General features: G+C 34.7%; 2 long non-coding RNA genes across 2 annotated transcripts; both read right to left on the bottom strand.

The window, feature by feature from the left end:
* Positions 1 to 1611: 1611 nt before the first annotated feature.
* Positions 1612 to 8643, bottom strand: LOC104883092 (uncharacterized). The gene is made up of 2 exons (XR_788497.3): positions 8168 to 8643; positions 1612 to 1922 (listed from the first exon to the last, which is right to left on the bottom strand). It is a non-coding gene; the product is annotated as an uncharacterized LOC104883092 (long non-coding RNA).
* LOC125492360 (uncharacterized) lies at positions 4724 to 8154 on the bottom strand. The gene is made up of 2 exons (XR_007268930.1): positions 7650 to 8154; positions 4724 to 6802 (listed from the first exon to the last, which is right to left on the bottom strand). It is a non-coding gene; the product is annotated as an uncharacterized LOC125492360 (long non-coding RNA).
* Positions 8644 to 9625: the final 982 nt, after the last annotated feature.

Consider the following 9625-nt stretch of genomic DNA (forward strand, 5'->3'; position numbering starts at 1 on the left):
TTTCTAATTTGATGAAGAGTTCTATCTTGCAAGTCATAGGGACAAATCGTATATTCATCTTGGCACACAAATTTGTCCAAGTTGCTAACTCCTCCTTCCCTTCTCTCCTACGCCTATTTTGATATATATCAAGCCAATCACTTGCATACTCCATCAACCTCAAGATAGCATGATCAAAACGCTTGTAATCGCCCATGTTCTTATGATCAAAGAGATGAGTCATGCGCCTCTCCCAATTTAAAAATGAATATGCACCCTTTAGGCCGTTAAACTCGGGAAGATCCCCAAGTTTGATGTCCTGATTTCTCCTCCCTTCATTAGAAAAAGAACCGCCAGTAGACGTGCTTTTCAAAAAAGTGACTTCACGAGTTGTGTCATGCATTTGTTCACTAAGAAAAGCTAGTTGCTCACAAAAGCAGTCTCACTGGATTTCCCCCCCCCCCCCCCCGTTATAGTGTTCAACAAGAACAAAGCCGGGTGAAAAGAAAAAAATCGGACATCCTCCAAGTGTTGTTTTTTGAGAAAAAAGTCTATGGCTGTGGATACCAGATGATGTGTTTGCGAAAATGAAAATATAGAACAACACTCTAACTAATCAAATCTCACGTTTATAATGAAAAAGGTTCAGACTTTATGTGAAGATAGGTATAAAGAGTGCGTGTATCTTTGTATAGGATATGCTCTATTGTTCCCTCGAGAACTAGAGGATCTCTCACTAAACTCGATAAAGAGATGCACACAAACCTCAATTTGTATGTTCTTGGTACAATAACCAATAATTCAATGCAATGCACTCGAATTATTTAATCAAAATACAACAACTGAATTTTATTAATGAAGAACGTGTGTCATATATTACACGCCTAAACAAAGTCCTATATAAACACAAATACTAAGAAGATAAATAAGACAGACTCCTAGCTAAGCTAAACAAGTAAAGCCACACCTAAACAAAGATAAGCATGAATGATCTTATCTAAGTTAAGACTCCTAATAACTTAACAAATCAGCCTTTGTGATAACTATATCACACGGAAACCTAAGATAGAAATTCAAGACTGCTAGGCAAACAAAAAAAACTAGCAAGAGTCCAATGATTTAAGGGAATTAAACTCCTAAACATAATAGAATCCCTTTATCATTCAACAACTAAAATAAAGAGTTATAAAGAAATTAAAATACATAGCTTCCAAATAGAACTAGGGAACTACATAACGAGAGTCCCAACCGAACTAAGACTTATCAAACTTGATGCTTCACACATGCATCACATCCGCCTCCTCCTCAATAAGTTCAATTATTGGAAAATCAAGCATGTTTCTAGAGAAGGTAATCACGCTGCTAATTGGATTGCTAATGTTGGTCATCAAGTTACGGATTCATTTATTATTACACCTTGTAATCATTCATCCCTTTCTACCATCCTTGTATCCGATGGATTAGGAGTTCACCTCGTAAGGAAGGCCTCCTAATGTCTATTTTTTTTATGTGTGTGTGTTTTTGTTTGTTTTTAATTCACTAAAAGAATAGTTTTGACATTGGTAAATTAAACAGTATCAAATAAAAATGCAGTGACATGTCCCCCTCATACCTAACCACAAGCATCTTGAGTTATACTAACAGAACATGATTTCATTATGAATTAAACCACGGTACCAATACAAGTTTGTCAAAATGCAAGGAAATAAATCGCTGAGAGGTAAATCCTCCAGCTTGATTCTATGAGAAAATAGAACTAAAGCAATACTTTTGAGAGGTACATGTTGCAAAGTAAAGCTTAAAGCGGCTTTAGGAATTCGGACGATGCCACTTCAGATGGGTAGGTGCAATTGGTGCAGATTAGGTGCAACTGCATCCATCTCCACAACATACGGCTCCACATGTGATAGTGGGCTTCCAATTAAACCAGCAACACCGGCAACCTTTTTCAACAAATCAAACACATTATCACAAAGCAAAACATTCCATCACACACAAGTCACTAGCTTTCAAGTCTGGTGAGATTGTTTTACAATAAAATTATAATAAGGCCACCAATGACCCATTTGGTAAACAAATTACCCTTGTCTTATCATGAGTTGTCTTAAGACGGTCTTAAATATATGAGATTTTGTGAGCATGCTATGAATCTTAATTAGTCTTTTTATTTCATAGCATTCTACCCACTAATTTTTTTTGGAAAGATTATAACCATAAATCACAAATTTGAGGGTTATCAAAGTTGGTTGGTGTAAGTGGTAAGTGCCAGGGCCGTTTTAAATATTTTGGAGGCCCTGTTATAATTTAAGAGAGTGAGGCCCTAATAATAAAATTAAAGCTACAATCTTAAAAATAAGAATTTATAACAATATTACAATTAAAATATTACAAATTAAAGCACCAAAAACTCAAACAGCTTTATCTAAAATAAAGTCTTAATACAACTTCAATCTATCAACCTTCTACAAATCCACACTCAATTAATCTAAAATTATAATTTAAGCCTGAAAATAAGAAGACAACATTTAATCATTGATAATCTCAACTTAAAATAAAATACTAAAATAGATTAAAAGTACTATATCTGATGGATTATTTGTCTATTTACCAACACAATAAGTCTGAACTAATTCATCTACCAGCATTAAGAAGATTATGATAACTAATTACCCTAAAAATAATAACTAAATTAAGCTGCCAAAATTCTTTTTTTCTTTATGGCTAAGCTACTGAAATTCTTATGAGAAATTGAAAAGTTCAACGCACAACATACTCCAGCACCAGTGGCACCGCCACGGTTCCGTAAACTCCGGCGACAGCTGCGCAGTCCTCTTTAGTCTTCTCCATGGCAAAACCATAGTTTCTTTCTGTATTTCTCAGTTAATCCTTTCAATTTCCGAATTTCGAGCAAAGATTCAATACTTGCATAATGAATTATATTTAAAAATTCGACTAATTTTTTTGTTTTCTGATGAATATGTAAAGAATGGGTAAAAATATATATCAAGGGAAAAAATTTAGTCGATTATATGTGATTGAATTGAGGAGTAATGGGAATCAATTATTCCATAGATATTAATTCAATTCTCAAGGATTGAGAAGAGATGTTTTTGGAACCATTGTTAATGGAGACTGGACAGAGGTCAGAATTAAGTACAAGTTTTGTTAAAGATAATTTATAGGAAGTTGGAGAATAGAGAATAAATGTAATTTGGAAAGTTGCAAAAATTTATGGGAATTGTAAGGCATCAAGAGTAATTAAAACACAAAACAAAATATTCCAATAAATTGAGCCCTTAATAGGAGGAATACGAAAGGTTCCAACTTCCATTGTTCGAAGAAGGGAATAGCCTAAGAGTTTTTTTTTTTAAAAAAACAGTAGATATCAGAGTATGGGGCCCCAAAAAAACTGAGGCCCTGTGCTATGGGTCTGTTTAAACAGGCCCATAGCCGGCCCTGGTAAGTGCTCTCAAACAAGTGGTAAGGGGTTCGATTTCAGATTCTTGTGAATATAGCAACCAAAGTTGGGAGGGGTTTACCCATTAAGTTGACTTCAATACCCCGAGGGGAGATTGCCCCTACTATCGGTGGAGGATACTCCCTGACTAACACAAAAAACAAATTTGAGGTGTCATCCTGTAATAATCTCAAATTCATGAAGAAACTCAAGATTGATAATGTTCTTCCTATATCGTTAAAAAAAACGGTTTTTTCACCAAATACTCCCGACAAATTAAAAAATTCACCATATGCCCTTAATGTTTCAAAAATGCACCATATACCCTTGAGTTTTCGAAAACGTTCATTAAATGTCCTTTTTCTAACTTCCGTTAACTTACCGTTAGCTTTATTTACCATTTTGCCATCATTAAGTCGTAACCCTAAAATCTAAACCCTAATCCTAAAGAATAACCCAAACCCTAATCCACCCTTAATCCTAACCCCCTGCCAGCCCCCATCCCTACCCCTTCTCCCTCCACCTCAGCCCCACCCCACCGCCTCCACCCAGCCGCTACGCCTCCCCCAACTCTCCTCCTCCACTGCTGATTTCCCCATTCCCCACCCCTCCTCTTTTTTTGTCTGCGCAAAAACCGAACCACCGCCACCCAACCTCCGACCACCTTGCGTACTCCCCAAACGCACTCCCCTCCCTGTGATTTCTCCCCTCACACAAACTCCCTAAGATCTGAGAAATTGTCGCGAAAATTCAAGCTAAGTGGGGGAGTTGTTCGAATTTCTAGGCTACGAGGGAGGGGAGGGGAGGGTAGGGTTGGTGATTTTTGAATTTTCGAGGGTAGCGGGACTACGGGAGGGAAGGGGAGGGGAGGGGTGGGGGATGGGTTGGCAGGGGGTATGGGTAGGGGCTGCAGCGGAGGGGATAGAGAGAGGATAATGGGGATGCGGCGATGTAGGGGGAGGGGGTGGGGGCTGCAGCGGAGGGGAGGGTGGGGTGGGCCTGCGGCTGGAGGGGATGGGGATGGGTGGTGGGTAAGGTAGGGTTAGGGTTTGGGGGAGAGGAGGGTGGGTTAAGGTTGGGGTAGGGTTAGAATTAGGGATTAGGGTTAATGATGGCAATATTGTAAATAACTTTAACGGCAACCTAACGTCCGTTAGAAAAAGGGTGTTTGGTGAACATTTTCGGAAACTTAGGGGTATATGGTGCATTTTTAAAACATTGAGGGTATATGGTGAATTGTTCAATTTGTCGCGAGTATTTGGTGAAAAAATCGGAAAAAAATGTTCCTCTTATATTGGTCTGCATACATATATAATCAATTTAACAGATAAAAAAATATCATGCGCTCTAATTAGTAATGGCAACGTGTTGAGTGGAACGAAGAAAGAGGGAAAGATTATAGGAACTTGAAAACAAAAAAGACCAAAATTTGACTTGTGATTTGTGAAACAGGTAATTGGATTACATCTCTACAGGGCCATCCTTGGGCCGGGGCAAGTGGGGCCACCCGCCCAGGGCCATAAACACAAGGGGCTCAAATTTTACAAGACATTCGGCGTGTTCGACACAAGCTTTTTATGTAACTTTTAGTGTCTTGACTCGGTCAAAACACTAATTAGAGAAAATAAGAATGTTCGGCAAGGTAGTGGTGCGTGTAAGTAGCTTTTAGTAGCAAAAAGTAGTCTTTAGTAGTGTTTGTCAAAAGCTACAATTATAACTTTTGGGGTAGGTTTTAGTGGTGTATAAATTATATATATGTTAAAGTTTTATTTGAGTTTTTAACTAGTTATTCTTAAACAACTACTTTGACATATTCTTTTATACCGCTACTTGGACATCTAATAACAGTTAACAGCCACACACCAACCACTAACAGCTACCAGTACAACTAACATCTACTCTCACAGCTAAAAGCTACCACCACAACTATTGTTGCCGAACACGCCCATTATGTATGGAAGAATAGCTGCCATATTTATTAAAACTCAGATTGGCTTACTAGTTTGCAGCAATTCAACTCATGTAGAAGATGCAGGTTTGAAACCAAGATGGTGAGAAACATCAGCAAATGGATGGCCCATTTTACATTTACTATACATTTTTATTTAAATATTATTAATTCATTTTGAAATTTCTTGCTGGAACCAGGTTAAGAAAGTTTACTATAATTTCGAGGAAAGTTTACTATTTCGTACTAAACATCTTTTTACATTTTCTTTTCTAATCCCTCCATCCCACAATATTTTTTACACTTTCTATTTTTATTTATCTTATATTACTCTTTAAACTTTTATTTTTTAGTTAGTCTTGCGTGTACATGTTTCACAATAATAGTATTGTGGACCAAAGCCACTAATTTAACACTAGCTTTTTCTGCACGCTATGCGTGCGGTGACATTTTAGGCATAACTATTACTCGGTATTAAAAGAAATAAATAAAATTATTAAAGTACGTATCTACGTTCACCTTCATTTGGTGAGTAAGAAGTATTTAATTACTTATAAATAGTATCTAAAAATATTTCTAAAGTAACTATCAGTGATAAAATTGTATATCCAAGTAATGAAAAAATTGAATTTTTTTTTAACTTTGTATTTGTGATTAATTTTGTATATGAGTTGTCTTTATAATGAGAATGTCATTTTTTTTATTGTCCGTGGTATTAATTTTTGTTAAGTTCTTGATTACGAAATTTTTTAGTTGATTGGATCTAAATTTAATTTGATTGCATCTTTTTATTGGCAAGTTTATGTGATTTACAACTGTATGAGTTTGTTGGGTTTAATAGAGATTTGGTTGAATTTTTTTTAGTAAGTTTATGTGTGTAATGGTTTTAAATTTTGGAGGGGTGAATATCTAAATTCAAAAGGGGACACCATTGTTCCCCCCTTAGCTTATATAATAGAGATAGTGACCTTTTTTTTACATATAGTAATCTTTTAAAATCTTAAGTTACACTATACAGTTATTATCTACCATAGCGATTGTTTTTTCTAATACAGTCAGTCCATCTCACATTAAATATCATAATAATACTTTCACTTTTTAACATAGTAATTTATTTTTTTACATAGTCAAAATCTATATCTACTCATAATTTATATCTATTTCTTTATATAGTGACCATTGTTTTTTCATAAACAACATGAATTAGCAATATATCCATACTAATTTAGGTGTAAACCAAGTCCATATAAGTTTTTTACTTTAATTTTTAATATGATCCATTGTTAGTTTAATCCTTCTATGAAAAATTTGACTCGACACTCTCCTTGCTCCAAATAAAATAATCTTTCTACTACCTCGCATCACATTTACCTATCCTATACAATAACAGTTGATACTTATAATCTAAAGGTATGTACCTTGAAGAGAATCTTTATAGTAAACCTGGGTGTACCATGCTCATGGTACACCCAAGGCTATTTTCAGCAAATGAGCAAAATGAGCAAAATGAGCAAATGAGCAAAATGAACAAATGAGTAAAAAAGTAAAATGAGCAAAATGAGCAAGCATTTCTACTCATTTAAGAAAATGAGCACACTTTTACCCAAATAAGCAAACTTTGTCATTTGCTCATCATCTTCTTCCTCAATTTCAGATCTGAAAATTTCTTTTTTTTTTCGCGAATTTTACATCTCCATTGTTGTTTTTGGAAGGAAAGAGGAGAGAGAGAACTATTGAAACAACAACAACAGAACAACAACAATAGATCAATTGAACAAATGAAGAACAATGAGCAAAACAACAAAAAAAATCAAATGAGCAACAATGAGAAATTGAACAAATCGACGAATTTCAACTCGTTTCTTTTTGTTTCGCGAATTTTAGATATGTCGATTTTCAAATCGTGGAATTTCAGTCGCCTCATCATCATCATTTCGCGAATTTCAGATCGTGGAAGTTTTGATTTTTATGTTTCCGGCGAGAAAGAAGAGCAAGAAAGAAGAGAGAGAAAGAATTGAGAGAAATGAGGCCTGAAACAACGACTACGATAAAAATGACGAAGATTTGAACGGTCACCGCCGTCGGAAATGAGTAGTGGCAAGCCCGACAACATTGCCGGAAAAAATGGCTATGAAATCACGCAGAAGAGAAGAACACGCGGAAAATGAAGAGGAGAGAGAGTATGCAGAATCACAAATATGCCCCTGAAGTTGTAATTTATTACAAAAATACCTGGGTGTACATGTACCATGAGTGCACTCGTACCTTGAATCCTTGATAACAGTAAGGAGTGATATGGGACGAAATAATTCATTTTAAAAGTTCCTTTACTTATTTTAACATTATTAGCGTTTTTTTTGGCTACATATGTAATGGTTGCATACCTCTTTCTTGACCAATTTAGGATAATCTTGACTTAAGTGTTTGTAAGCTCTAACTGTCGAAAATAATATATGTTTTACATATAATGCTATATTTACCCTAAAAAGTTACTTGGTGGCAAAATTTTAGCTCCGATCCTATAAAATGTCATAAATGGCCTCGCCTCTCTGCTTCACTATTCCTCATGTTTCCCCCACACAACTCTACCTCTCCTCACCTTACCTTAATATATACTTCTATGTGAGTATGTAGTAACTGTAACCATCTAATTAAAAATAACGAAAGGGCGAAAGGGGTATAAAGTTTTATGTATGATTCTGACATAATGAATAAGTATTTTTTTTTTAGTGCTATAGAGTATAGAACAAGTACTATGATAGATTGAGAAATTAGCTAGTTACCTTGAGGATAATAGACAATCTCCTTAGTATGAGCTTGTGGATTGGATTGTGTGACGGGGAAAGGGGACGACGGAACCCTTGCTGCATTAGCAAACAATGAGATTATCATAAGGCAACTTAGTACCATTGCTATTGCAGCTGCACCGTTTCCCTTCTGTGCCATTTTTTGTGTTTATAGTGATCGATTAGCAATTTAATAATGTGCTTATGCAATGAATGTAGTGATCATTTCCTATTGTATTTCACTCAATATATAGACTGCTGAGGGCAGCCGCAGTTCTCCTTTTCTTACGTACTATTTTAATTGCAATTCTTTTTTCACTAAAAAACAAAACAAAAACAAAATAACAATGAAAAACAGAAGTATTGGATCAACTTGCCACGATTTTGTTGTAGATCAATTTTTATTAGACACTCTAATTACCCATTTGTCATCACTAATCATGTTGAAGTATTTACTTTTTTCATATTGCAATACACCCAGTGGATGTAAACCCTGGTACCTCTGTGGCTCTGTCAAGGTCCAGAAATGTTAGAAATAAAGTAGGATAATAAAGATATGATAAAAATCTCTAGGATATATTAGTAGTTAGGATATAATATTATCTTAGGTAAATATTATCTTATGATTTATTTCCAATAAGTGTTAAATAAGTATTAAGAATAATATATCTTCTGGAGATTATTTTCGGGTAGGAGTTCCTATGTACTCCTATATATATTGTAGTCATTGTTCATTATTGAACACATCTTAATAAAATCATATTACCTTAATGAAATCATATTGTTTCTCTCCCCCATAAACATATCAACAAACCTTTCGCAAATCTTCCATCTCCCCTCATTGAACATAGTCTTAGTAACCACTAACCACAACTTCTTCAATCCGGCATTACTATACGAAATTCGGATATCCGGTCAGATAAGTCACAAGTGGCCTGGATGCATATGCATTATTTGTATAACGTACAAAATCGGCATCCAATGATCAAATCCTAATCAAATACTATCTCCTTTTGTTTTAGATCTAGAAACTGTGAACTTTGGTATTATTTCATATTTAATTGATTATCTTTGTGATTTGTACATGAGAAAAACATAGTCATGTGTGATTTTATTATATTCATCTTAACATAAATTTTTCACATATCAAATTTTTTATAATTTTTACTCTTGCGTAATTAGAGATATAGATTGTTCAATTAATCTTAGTACAATCCTTATCAGAAAAAGTAAGTTCACATGACTAAAAATAAGGACTAATAATATCTAATAAGTCCAAATAAGTTTAGTTTAGCAAAAATAATGTTGACACCTTCGTTCAGAAAATATGGTCTATTAAATTCGGTTTAGTTCAAATAAATTTAAATAAAAAAATATTAAGCTGAATAGAACATAACCATATTAATGATATAATCAAAATTCTGCATTGGCAAGGGTGAACCAAACTATGTATAT

Source organism: Beta vulgaris, chromosome 8 (assembly GCF_026745355.1).
Source record: "Beta vulgaris subsp. vulgaris cultivar EL10 chromosome 8, EL10.2, whole genome shotgun sequence".
NCBI lineage: Eukaryota > Viridiplantae > Streptophyta > Magnoliopsida > Caryophyllales > Amaranthaceae > Beta > Beta vulgaris.